This window comes from Dipodomys merriami, unplaced genomic scaffold (genome assembly GCF_024711535.1).
Source record: "Dipodomys merriami isolate MVZ:Mamm:240054 unplaced genomic scaffold, mDipMer1.0.p SCAF_5, whole genome shotgun sequence".
Classification (NCBI taxonomy): domain Eukaryota; kingdom Metazoa; phylum Chordata; class Mammalia; order Rodentia; family Heteromyidae; genus Dipodomys; species Dipodomys merriami.
The window spans coordinates 76,242,580-76,254,910 of record NW_027206068.1 but is presented as its reverse complement, the minus strand read 5'-3'; the positions used below and the strand labels follow the sequence as shown (position 1 = coordinate 76,254,910).

Genomic DNA, 12,331 nt, shown 5'->3' with positions numbered 1-12,331 from the left:
GATATAACTAGAGTGTAGCCCTCTTACTAGCTCCTTAATCCAAAAGTCTTGAGTGCCACTCAGGGAGGCCAAGAGGTCAGCATTGCTTCCATATAATACTAAGTTGTTTGTTTCTCTCATTTTAATGTCTCACAGATGTATTGCCAATTTTTCTAGAAACTACAGAGGCAGGAAGAAGAATCTAGGATCTACTAATGAGATGTTGTGCTGGGCACTGTTGCCTCATGCCCGTAATCCTAAATAGTAGAGAGGCCAAGATCTAGAGGATCAAAGTTCAGGGCCAGCCCAAAGAGAAAAGTCCCCTAAATTCCTTCTCCAAAGTAACCAGTAAAAAGCTGAGCTAGAGGCAAAGCACAAATAATAGAGCACCAGCTACACAAGCCATGCAAGTGTGAGGCCTTTAATTAGTTCAAACCCCAGCAGTAAAAAAAAAAACAAAAACATGATATGCCAACCACACATTAGAGTTTTTGTTTTTGTTTTTTGTATTGTTTGGGGGTTTTGTGTGCTAGTTCTGGAGCTTGAACTCAGACCCCGCCTTCCTGCTTGGCCTTTTTGCTCAAGGCTGGCACTCTACCACTTGAGCCACACCTCCACTTCAGACAGCAAACTTCCAGATCCCAGCCTCCTCAGAAGCCAGCGTTACAGGTTTGAGCCATTGATGTGGAGCTTGACATGGCAGAGTTTTGACACAAGTGCTAAAACACACACTGGAGACAGAAGAGGCTTAACCGTCAGTGGTACTGGGAAATGGATACCCTCATGCAGAATAGTGAAAAAGTAGATCCCATCTCTCGAAAATTAGAAATATTGACCCAAGAAGGACTAAAGACTTAAATGTGAGATTTGAAACTGTAAAACTGAAGGAAGAACACATAAGGGAAATGCTTTAAGACACTGGATTGGGCAAAGATTTGGGATACAGCTCCCAAAACACAAACAGTGACACTAGACAAATGAGTCTTACAATGAAAGAAACAACAGAGTGAAGAGATAGCACAGAGTAGGAGAAAGTATCTGCAAGTTTCTGCAAGTATCTGAAAAGGGGCTGAGAGTCAGAATAAACAAGCATGTAAAACAACATCAAAAAGAAACCAACTGGGGCAGGAAAGGTGGCTCAGTGGTAGAGTGCTTGCCTTGCATGCATGAGGCCCTGGGTTCAATTCCTCAGCACCATATAAGCAGACAAAGCTGGAAGTGGCTCAAGTGGTAGAGTGCTTGTCTTGAGCTGAAGAGCTGCGGGATAGTGCCCAGGCCCAGAGTTCAAGCTCCACAAACCGACAAAAAAAAAAAAAAAAACTCAACTTGAAAAATGCACAATAGACCTAAGTCAAGGCTAGTGCTCTACCACTTTGAGCTACAGCTCCACTTTCAGTTGTTATTTTGGGAGGTCAAGTGGAGATAAAGATTCTCATGGATTTTCCTGCGGAGGCTGGCTTCTAACCATGATTCTCAGATCTCAGTCTCCTGAGGATTACAGGTATGAGCTAAGAATGCCTCAACTCCTAGAATGGTTTGGAAATGTGATCAAGATCTCAGACTCCTGAGTAGCAAGGTTTACACGTGTGAATTACCAATACCTTAATTAAATTGATTGAGTGATTGATTTTTGTGCTAGTCCTCGGGTTTGAACTCTGCCTGAGCACTGTCCCTCAGCTTTTGTTCTCAAGGCTACCACTTGAGCCACAGTTCAGCTTCAGCTTTTTGGTGGTTAATTGAAGAGTCCAGGCTGGCTTTGAACTGGGATCCTCTGATCGATTACAGGTGTGAGTTACTGGCACCCAGCTCAAATAACTTTTAAGATAGCAGAGGTCTTATGACGCTGTAACGCCTTCGTACATCACCTTTATAGTAACAGTTTTTTTAAAAAACTAAAATAAATAAATAAATTAAAAAGAAAGAAAAGGTAGTAAAGGGACACTGAGACGAGAAAGTTTGAGCGCTGCTGTCTTAGTGCGGAGTCTCTGAGTCTGGCAGGCAGGCGATGCCCATCCTCACTGGGCCCTCCCCGCGCACCCACACCCCTGGTCCACTCCCCTGCTCCCACGTGACTCCAGCATCCATCCCGTGTCAGAACCACCACAGGCAATGGGGGACCAGGGGCGCTGCTGGAAGGAGATTAGAATCAGCAATATAGGCACGGGAGCCCGTGATCGCAGGCACCAGGAGCACAGGATAGGCACGGGAGCCCGTGATCGCAGGCACCAGGAGCACAGGATAGGCAGGAGAGCCCGCGATCGCAGGCACCAGGAGCACAGTATAGGCACGGGAGCCCGTGATCGCAGGCACCGGGAGCACAGGATAGGCACGGGAGCCCGTGATCGCAGGCACCGGGAGCACAGGATAGGCACGGGAGCCCGTGATCGCAGGCACCGGGAGCACAGGATAGGCACGGGAGCCCGTGATCGCAGGCACCAGGAGCACAGTATAGGCACGGGAGCACGTGATCGCAGGCACCGGGAGCCCGTGATCGCAGGCACCAGGAGCACAGGATAGGCACGGGAGCCCGTGATCGCAGGCACCGGGAGCACAGGATAGGCACGAGAGCACGTGATCGCAGGCACCAGGAGCACAGGATAGGCAGGAGAGCACGTGATCGCAGGCACCAGGAGCACAGGATAGGCACGGGAGCCCGTGATCGCAGGCACCAGGAGCACAGGATAGGCACGGGAGCCCGTGATCGCAGGCACCAGGAGCACAGGATAGGCACGGGAGCCCGCGATCGCAGGCACCAGTATAGGTATGGGAGCCCGTGATCGCAGGCACCAGGAGCACAGGGCTCGCACCCCACTGCTGACTCACCCACTGCCTTCTATTGCCTTTGGATGAAGAGCAAATGCCTTAAGTTGGCCTTCAAGGGCCTGCAGCCCAGATTCCTGCCCACCCAGGTCTGGTACATCAGACTCTTCAGTGCTGTCTCTGCTGCCTTTTAGTTCCCAGAAGTCACATCCCTGTCACCACAGGGCCTCTACCCATGCTATTGAAAGTCCTTGGCATCTTTCCATAAGCTGCCTAATTAAAAAGTGTTACCTAACCCTAGACAGCCCATAACAACTTATTTTGTACTTTGTCATACATCACGGCTATTGTTTGTAGCATGTGCTGTGCACAGCCCTGAACATACTTGACTTTGTAATGATAGATCTGTATAATTCTGTTGTAAGTAAAAGCCCTCCCTAAACCATCTGAGGAGGGCCAGTCCTGTCTTGCTGTCATATTCCCCATGGCCGATGTCTGGCACTTAACTAGGCTGAGTCCCTACTCACTGAGTGAGTGAGTGAATGAATGAGAGCCTTTTTCTGCTATCAATTAGATTGCACATCCCACAAAACAAGGACATTATGATCTTTTTTTTTTGTAGGGGTAGATGTTGTGGGGCTTGAACTCAGGGCCTGGGCACTGTCCCTCAGTTCTTGAACTCAGGGCCTGGGCACTGTCCCTGAGCTCTTTTTGCCACAGCTCTTTAAGCCACAATGCCACTTCTGATTTTCTGGTGGTTTATTGGAGATAAGTGTCTCACAGGGACTTTTCTGCCCAGGCTAGCTTTGAACCTCAATCATCAGATCTCAGCCTCCTGAGTAGCTAGGATTAAGGCATGAGCCACCAGCGCCTGGCTCTGGCTGCTATTTTTATAGTCCTAAAGCAGGTCACAGGATGGATCAGAAGAAAGGCCCTGGATAAAGATGTTGTTGATAATATAAATGAGAACAAGGGTTTATTCCCTGTTTACTGAAGTTTCAACTTAATATATCATATACAGTCTTTACTATTGTAACATGTGTATGTATAGATAGTGATTGTAGTGATTATCGATGATTTGGGAGTTCACTCTTGAACCACTCTCAATTCATACGTATTTGTTTCTAATTTTTGCTATTGAAGTAAACATTTTCCTGCATATATATAGAGAGAGACATTATTATAGTTTAAATTTTATCTGTGTGTACCTTGCTTACTACAGACTTGAAATAGCTAAACATTATTTTCTAAGTTGAATCCAAAACTAAAAGATGCTCGTTTTGATTTTAGATACCATAAAGAGGAGAGAGTAGAGAGTAGTGTGAACAGATTTATAAATGAATCCAGCTAAAATGCTAATCCTAGGAGGGTGAGGCAGACAGGGCCATATAATATGTGTGGCACATGTCTGGAGATTTCTGGAGACACTTGTATTTGAATTAGAAGATAGAGCAGAAATTGAAAGCAAAGTGATGTTAAATTCATTTTTTTTCCGTACACAATTACTGCCACTCAATCATCCTTTATTCTGCTTTTAACTACCAACATGAAGGTTGCACACATTCAAAATAAATGTTCATGGGTTTTTGTTGTTGTTGTTTTTCAGTTGTGGGGCTTGAACTCTGGGCCTGGGCACTGTCCCTCAGCTCTTCAGCTCAAGGCGAGCTCTCTGCCACTTGAGCCACAGAGCCACTTCTGGTTTTCTGGTGGTTAATTGAAGATAAGAGTCTTATGGACTTTCCTGCCCAGTCTGACTTTGAACCGGGATCCTCAGATCTCAGCTCCTGAATAGCTAGGATGACAGGCATGAATCACGGGCGCCTAGCTGTTTTTGTTTTGTATGTGTGTGTGTGTGTGTGTTTTGTTTTCTGTTTTTTTGCCAGTCATGGAGCTTGAACTCAGGGCCTGGGCACTGTCCCTGAGGGCTTTTTTTTTTTTTTTTTTTTTTTGCTCAAGGCTAGTGCTCTACCACTTGAGCCACAGACACATCCAGCTTTTTCTGTTTGTGGTACTGAGGAATGGAACCCAGGGCTTCATGCAGGCTGGGCAAGCACTCTACCACTAAGTCATTCCCAGCCCCAAATGTTAATGTTTTTATGTGCATTTTCCTTTTTTAGTTTTAATTTTCATACTTTCTCTATGTTCTCATTTCTTTGCTGGTACTAGGTCTTGAACTCAGGGCCTCAGGCTCTTGCTCAGCTCAAGGCTGGCACTTTGCCACTTGAGCCATACTTTTGCTTCAGGTTTTTGATAGGTAATTGGTTGTAAGAGTCTGTTGCACTGCCTGGGCTGGCTTTGAACCTTTATCTTCAGATCTCAGCCTTGAATAGCCAAGATTATATACACAAACCTCTAAAGTCTGGCTTATCTTCTCATTTCTTTTTTTTTTTTTAAGGAATATAAAACTATATTGGCCACTATTCACTGTTGTTTACAATAAAGTAAACAATGTACAGTTGGGTAACATTTGAGTACTATTACAAAGTGGTTTTTCTGGCTCTTGTGGAACCAGTGACTCAATACTGAAAAAGTTGAACCTACATGTAAGGAATGAGCTGAGGGTAAGAAAAAGCATGCAGGTCCATAATTATAAACTTTCGTTCATTTATTTAGGCCAGCAGGTCCTACATAGTAAAAGTCAAAATCTCTAACCAACTGGTTTCACATTTCCATGAGCCAAGTCTTAGCCCACGACCCATGAACTTTTAGTATACAGATTGCAATGTTCTGTAAAGGAATGCTTACTACAGAAACTTTTAAAGACAGGCAATCAAAATTTGTCTTAGTTTTCTCATCTAGGTGAGGGAAGTTGTTCATAGCAATACACCTTTTTTCCTTTCGAGAAATTTTGCAATCCTATTGCATTTGCTATGTATGATAGCAGCTTGAGGGCCCCAAACTGGAGGCCAGTCTGGCTGCCTAACAATTTCAAGGCCAGCCTGAGCTGCCTAGTGGATCCTGATTCAAAAAAAGGAAAAAACAAAACAGATGTCTGTCTGACTGTCACCCGCCATCATGAATGACATGTTACTATCCCCACCAGAAAGTTCCTGACTAGCTAACTGCTCCAGTGGAAGCAGATGGTCATTGATGCCCTGGGAAGGTAACAGCACCTAAGACAGAAATTCAGGAAAACTTGCTACCATGTACACCACCACACCCAACGTCATCTTTGGAGGTGCATTCAGAACCCATTGTGGTTTCGACATGATGTATGATTCTTTGGATTATGCAAAGAAAAGTGATCCTAAACACAAACTTGCAAGACGTGGCCTGAATGAGAAGAAAAAGACGTTGAAGAAACAGTGAAAGGAATGTAAAAACAGAATGAAGTCAGAGGAATTGCAAAGGCCAGTGTTGGAACTGGAAAAAACCAAAGGAATAAAGATCCTGCAATAACTTCACCTGCAGGGATGTCAGATTTTTCACTTGGTGATTCATAAACTGTAAAAAACTTAAAAAAACAAACAAAAGCAAGTGCCTAAAAAATCATGTACCTAACATATGCAAGGCCTTGGGTCCGATGCCCAACACCTCTAAACAAGCAAAACTCTAAAACAAAAAACTACCTACCCACCCCCACACACACATGCAAAGACGATTTGTTCTGATTAAGCAATGACAAAAAAAAAAAATTCCAAATATTTTTTAAACAAAACCTGTTCCTCGGGGCTGGGAAGGTCGCTCAGTGGTAGAGCACTTGCCTTGCATGCCTGAGGCCCTGGGTTCGATTCCTCAGCACCACATAAGCAAAAAGAAAAAAGCCAGAAGTGGCACTGTGGCTCAAGTGGTAGAGTGCTAGCCGTGAGCTGAAGAGCTGAGGGACAGCGCCCAGGCCCAGAGTTCAGGCCCCACGACCGGACCCCCCCCCAAAAAAAAAAAACAACCTGTTCCTCAGTGCAGAGGAAATACACCATGGTATCAAATATTCTTTTCTGATAAGGGAATCAACTACAGAAAGCCTTGTTATATTTGTTCAAAGTGACCTGTGCTATTGAGGGGAAAAAAAAACAAAAACCTCAACTTCCCCAGTAGTACTTTTAAAATTAATGTATCAAATTTATTTTCATTAGAATGTAGTTACTGTTTCACACCATTAATTGAAAAACCAAGATACAGATTTTGTCTACATGTAGAAGTTTGTATGAAAAAGATTGCAAACAATTACTGAGCTTTGTCTTCTGGACAAGAATGCCATGCTAGTCTCTCTTCATAAAAAGCGGTTCCAATCTGAGGATGCCTCCTGTTCGCCTCTCCTGCCAGCATTAGTCAGCTTCCTGGGCCTCTTTCCGTTTCATGAGAAGCAGCAGCTCTCTGCTGCTGTCTGGCCCTGGTTTCTCGCTCGGGATCCAGACCCCTGCACAGCCCTGGCTCATCGCACCATCTCTTTCCTTCTTTGATTTGCCGTCATCAGATTCACTGTCCGGTAAAGATTTTCTTTTTGAACCTTCCTGTTCTTGACCAGCTTTTTGAGAATGAAGAAATGCTTTGATTAATTCTGGACAATCTAAATGTTCTTCAGGTTCTCAAGTATTATCAGCATCTGTAAATCCCTTCTACTTCAGGAAATACCATATTCTACCTTCCCATTCACTACCTGTTGGTCGGGCACTGTTTCCGCAACAAATTCTTCAGGCTCTTTTTTAACTTTCTACTCTTTCCATTCTGTTTCTTTCCTATTTTTTTTGCAATGTAATTTTGTTGGAGGCCATTTTTGTTGTTGTGGGGCTTGAACTCAAACTCAAGGCTACTTCTTTACCATTTGAGCCCAGCTCCACGTTCAGTTTTCTGGTCGTTCATTGGAGATAAGAGCGTCACGGTCTTTCCTGCCTGGGCTGGCTTCAAACAGTGATCTTCCTATTTTAGCCTCCTGAGTAGTTATTATTACAGGTATGAGCCTCTAGCATCCAGCCTAGAGGCCTGTTTTGTTGTGTTTTGTTTTTGTTTTTTAGAAAATACTTTGTTGTTATTATAGAGGTGACAACAGAGAGGTTACATTTACCTGTGTCAGGTAATAAGTACATTTCCTTTGAAGCAGTGTCTTCTGTTCCTCACTGTCTCCCAGTCCCTCCCTCCCATCTCCTCCCATGAATTGTGTAGTTCACGTTCATCAGTGTCCAGTGAGCACCTCGGCTGCACGTGTTCACCCTTTGCTTGGCTTCTGTGGCCTACCAGACCAGGTCCAGCTCCAGTCAGGGCCGGGCTGCACGCTGGGCCGCTGAACTTTCCCTTGTTTCAAATGTCAACACTCTTCCTCAGTAGAATGTTTTGGTCTTGCCAGGCTGGAGTTGGAATCCATGGCCTCCAGCATGCTAGGTAAGAGCTCCACCCAAGAGCTAGGAGATCAAGATAAGCTCTTGATCTTAGTTGGGGTTTACTTGAGAACTTGGCCCTGACCTTTATACCAGCTGACTTAGAGAAACAAATGGACTCCCCTATAGTGACCTTCAGAAGAACCTTGTCTGAAAAAGATACTTGACTTCCCACTTCCCCACAACTAACCAGACACCTTACCAGAAAGTTTAGAACACCTAAACACCCTGGTCCTTACATCTGGTGAGACTTGTAGTAAAGGTGACTGGGAAAGTATATTAGAAAAGAAGAAAAGAAGTGTAGCAGAAAAAGAGAGCATGCGGCCTGGACAAGCACGGGAAGCAGCGCTGCAGCTCATGGCTTCCATCTTGGCTGTCTTCCTACAGAGCTCGTGGGAACTGGGCTCGTTGAAGATGACATTCTGATGGGTGCGGGTCTCCTTTCTGCTTCCTGTGAGGTTGGCATTGTCTTGTCCTTACTTCCTCATGCTTTTGTGACCCCCGTACCTATTTCATTACCAGGCTGATTTTATTCATGTTGCCATCTGCAAGTTCTGTGTCCTTAATTGGTTGTGTTTCTTTCTTTTTTTTTTGCCAGTCATGGGGCCTGAGCTCTGGGCCTGGGCGCTGTCCCTCAGCTCTTCAGCTCAAGGCTAGCGCTCTACCACTTGAGCCATAGCACCACTTCCGGCTTTTTCTGCTTATGTGGTGCTGAGGAATCGAACCCAGGGCCTCATGCATGCAAGGCAAGCACTCTACTACTGAGCCACCTTCCCAGCCCAATTGGTTGTGTTTCTAACTTAGATCACTATGAGGCGCTTCCCCTAGGGAAGCCCAGGAAACTTCTATCCAAAGGCCCAAAGAAGAGATCCGGTGCAGCGCACCCTTCCACTCATGTTTAAACCTTTGTTTAACACCCTCATGGGAGCTCCTTCCAAGAGCTAGGGGGCAAGATGGTGGACTAGAAGCACCTTTTGCTTTGACTCTGAATAAGAAGAGTTGGTCATCAGAGGAGATTCCATGGTCTGAGGAGAGGAAGAGGATGAGGGATCAGGAAGGATGCAGTGGGAAGCAGAAAAGCAGAGACTGAAGCAGCCGTTGCAAGCTGCTCCCCTGCTTCCCCAGTGCAGGAGGAGACACTGAAGACTCCACCTCCAGGCACACAGATGGCCCTGGCAAGTCGACCAGCTCTTCACCCCAAGGCAGGCCCGCACTTCCAGCAAGCCTTGAACCCAGCGCAAGGACTGGGTGAGACGGTGACCGCTCCCGTGCGGAGGGCTTGCCTGAGGAGACAGCCATTCCGGGCTCCCCTCACCCGGGAGCTGTGAGGGTCCTACTGCTTGCGTCTCAGCTACTCCAGGCGCTTGAAAACAAGGCACCGGGGCAGCCGGGCCTCGTGGACTGCCCTTCCAGGGTCTAGGTGAGGCTGGACCTGAGAGGTGGAGGTGGGGAGTGTGAAGGTTTGATGTGGACCTGGAGAGAACTTCAAGTCTTGCGCGACTCCCGCAGGGAAGGCTGCTCTGGTCGGAGGCTCTGCCCTCCGTGGCCTGAGCATTGGGCCCACACATTGGGCCTGCGTCTGGCATAGAATTTGGCCTTGTGGACCTGCCTCCCAACTGCATGTGTTAGCTCCTAGGAGGGTTCCAGAGCCTTGTGAATGACATGACTCCGGTGGTCTCCTTCTTCACACAGGTGAACTGTGGGGCAGCTGAGTAAACTGAGACCAGCAAGCCAGGTATCCATCCAGCTCCTCAGTTCTTTCCCGGCCAGTGCTCCGTGCAGTACCCCACAGACACCCAGAAAATGCCAGACTCCAAAACTAGAGAAAGACGCAACAAAAGCAGAAAATTATTTGCAAATTCTGTAAGTGCCAAGATTTTCAATAAAATACAATCTGAAGTCAACACATTAAAAAAAGATCATCCACTGTGATCAAGTTAGTCCGCCACAGGGGCGCGGAGAGGATTCAACGCACAAATCAGAAAACATGATTCAGAACATAAGCAGATTAAAAGACAAAAAGCACATGACTGTGGAAGATGAACTGTGTAACTTGCGGGTGGGGTGGGAGGGGGACACCAGAGGAAAGCAAAGGAAGGAGTGACATTGTCCAAAAAAAGAAATGTACTCATTATCTGACTTAGGAAATGATAGCTCCTCCGTACAGCACCTTAATAACAACAGTACAATTATATTTTTAAAAATCACATTTCTGGCTGGAAAGGTGGCTCAGTGGTAGAGTGCTTGCCTTGCATGCATGAGGCCCTGGGTTCGATTCTTCAGCACCACATAAGCAGAAAAAACTGGAAGTGGGGCTGAGGCTCAAGTGGTAGAGCGTTAGTCTAGAGCTGAAGAGCTGAGGGACAGCACCCAGGCCCAGAGTTCAGGCCACACAACCAACAACAACAAAAAAATCACATTACTCAATGTTTACCATTTGGCAGAAGCAGAAAAAGCCTTTGACAAAATTCAATATCCTTTCCTGATATTGAATCATCATGAGACACTTGCCTAGTGATGTAGCTCTGTAAAACTAGACACAGAAGGGATGTCCTTCACTCAGCAGAACAGACAAACCTATAGCCAACATTCCCTAAACAGGAAAAAACTGAAATCATTTCCTCTAAAGTCAAGAATGAAAGAAGAATGTCTGCCCTATTCACTCTTATTCAATATAGTGCCTATATTCTAAATAAAGTAATAAGGCAAGAGAAATAAATGAAAGAGATACAAATAGGAAAGAAGTCAAGTTGCCCTTGATTGCTGATAATATCATCCTTTACTTAAAAGACTCAAAAAACTAAGATCTAAACACCTTAGGCAAAGAACATAAAATTAACATTTAAAAAAATGAGCAGCTTTTCTATGTACCAATAACAGACTGAGAAACAAATCAGGAAAACTCCCATAGCCTCAAAAAAAGTTAAATAACTGAGAAGAAACTTGACAAAGGAGATGGAAATGCTCTGGATGAAAATTATTGAACAAACCGAAGGCAGAAAATTGTAACATTGTAACAATGACTATATAAGGGCTGGGAAGGTGGCTCAAGTGGTAGAGCGCTCGCCTTGAGCTGAAGAGCTGAAGGACAGCACCCAGGCCGAGTTCAAGCCCCATGACCAACAAAAAGGAAGGAAGGAAGGAAGGAAGGAAGGAAGGAAGGAAGGAAGGAAAAAGAGTAGAATGAGGTCAATTCTGATTAAAGTCCATACTCTGACTATGTTCACATAGATAGCAGGAACACAGATACCTGTGCTAATGATGTTGGGGAAGGGACAATGGGCAGAAAATTCAAGAGAAATCCACCAAAGGATATTTATTGAAGGAGGGACAAATATGTCTTCATTGTGGGTGATACTTTTTCACAACAAAATTAGATCATTTATGTGTTTTGTTTTTTCCCCACCTTTACCTTGTTTACTCTCTAGATATACACAGAGAGCTCTAGAGTCTGCGACTTTACTCTGGGAATTTCGCAGCACCTTTCAAATCACAGCATGTTAATATCCAATCTCCTCTGGGGCTCAAAGCCCTGTCTTCCTTAGGGACAGGTCTCTCGGGTATCAAAGCTCAGCCAGGTTCAAGCCAAACGCACTTACCTAAAGCCTGGGTCCCTGCTGTGGACCTGTGACATTGCTTCTACTAACACTGAAGCTACTTTTTCTCGTCCTGTGCCATTGTAATAATTAAGACCTCCATTCACATGAAATGTCGTGCTTGTGTGTGTGTGTGTGTGTGTGTGTGTGTGTGTGTGTGTGTGTGTGTGTGTGTGTGTGTGTGTGTGTGTGTGTGTGTGTGTGTGTGTGTGTGTCCATTGTGGGGCTGAAGTCAGCCTGAACATTCCCTCAGTTCTTTGGTGGTGGTGGTGGTGGTCATGGGGCTTGAACTCTGAGCCTGGGTGCTGCCCCTGAGCTCTTTAGATCAGGGAGAGCGTCGTACCACTAGAGCCACACAGCACAACTTCTGGTTTTCTGGTGTTTTTTTAGAGATAAAAGTCTCATGGACTTTCCTGCCTGGGATGGCTTTAAACCAAGATTCTCAGATCTTAGCTTCCTGAGTTGCTAGGATGACAGGCATAGGCCACCGGCATCCAGTGAAATGGTCTTCTACTTTGACATACATATGATACTTGACAGAAGAACTGTGCAAAGGTATATGGAGTTAGGGGCTCTTGCCCGCTAGCAGGAACAGATTGTCAAAACTTCAAGTCTAAGCCGGGCACCAGTGGCTCATGCCTGTAATCCTAGCAACTCAGGAGGCTAAGATCTGAGAATTTCGGT

At 45.5% G+C, this 12,331-nt stretch overlaps 1 pseudogene; it reads left to right on the top strand.

The window, feature by feature from the left end:
• The first annotated feature begins 5,768 nt into the window (after positions 1-5,768).
• On the top strand, positions 5,769-6,182 carry LOC138810232 (small ribosomal subunit protein eS24 pseudogene; annotated as a pseudogene).
• Positions 6,183-12,331: the final 6,149 nt, after the last annotated feature.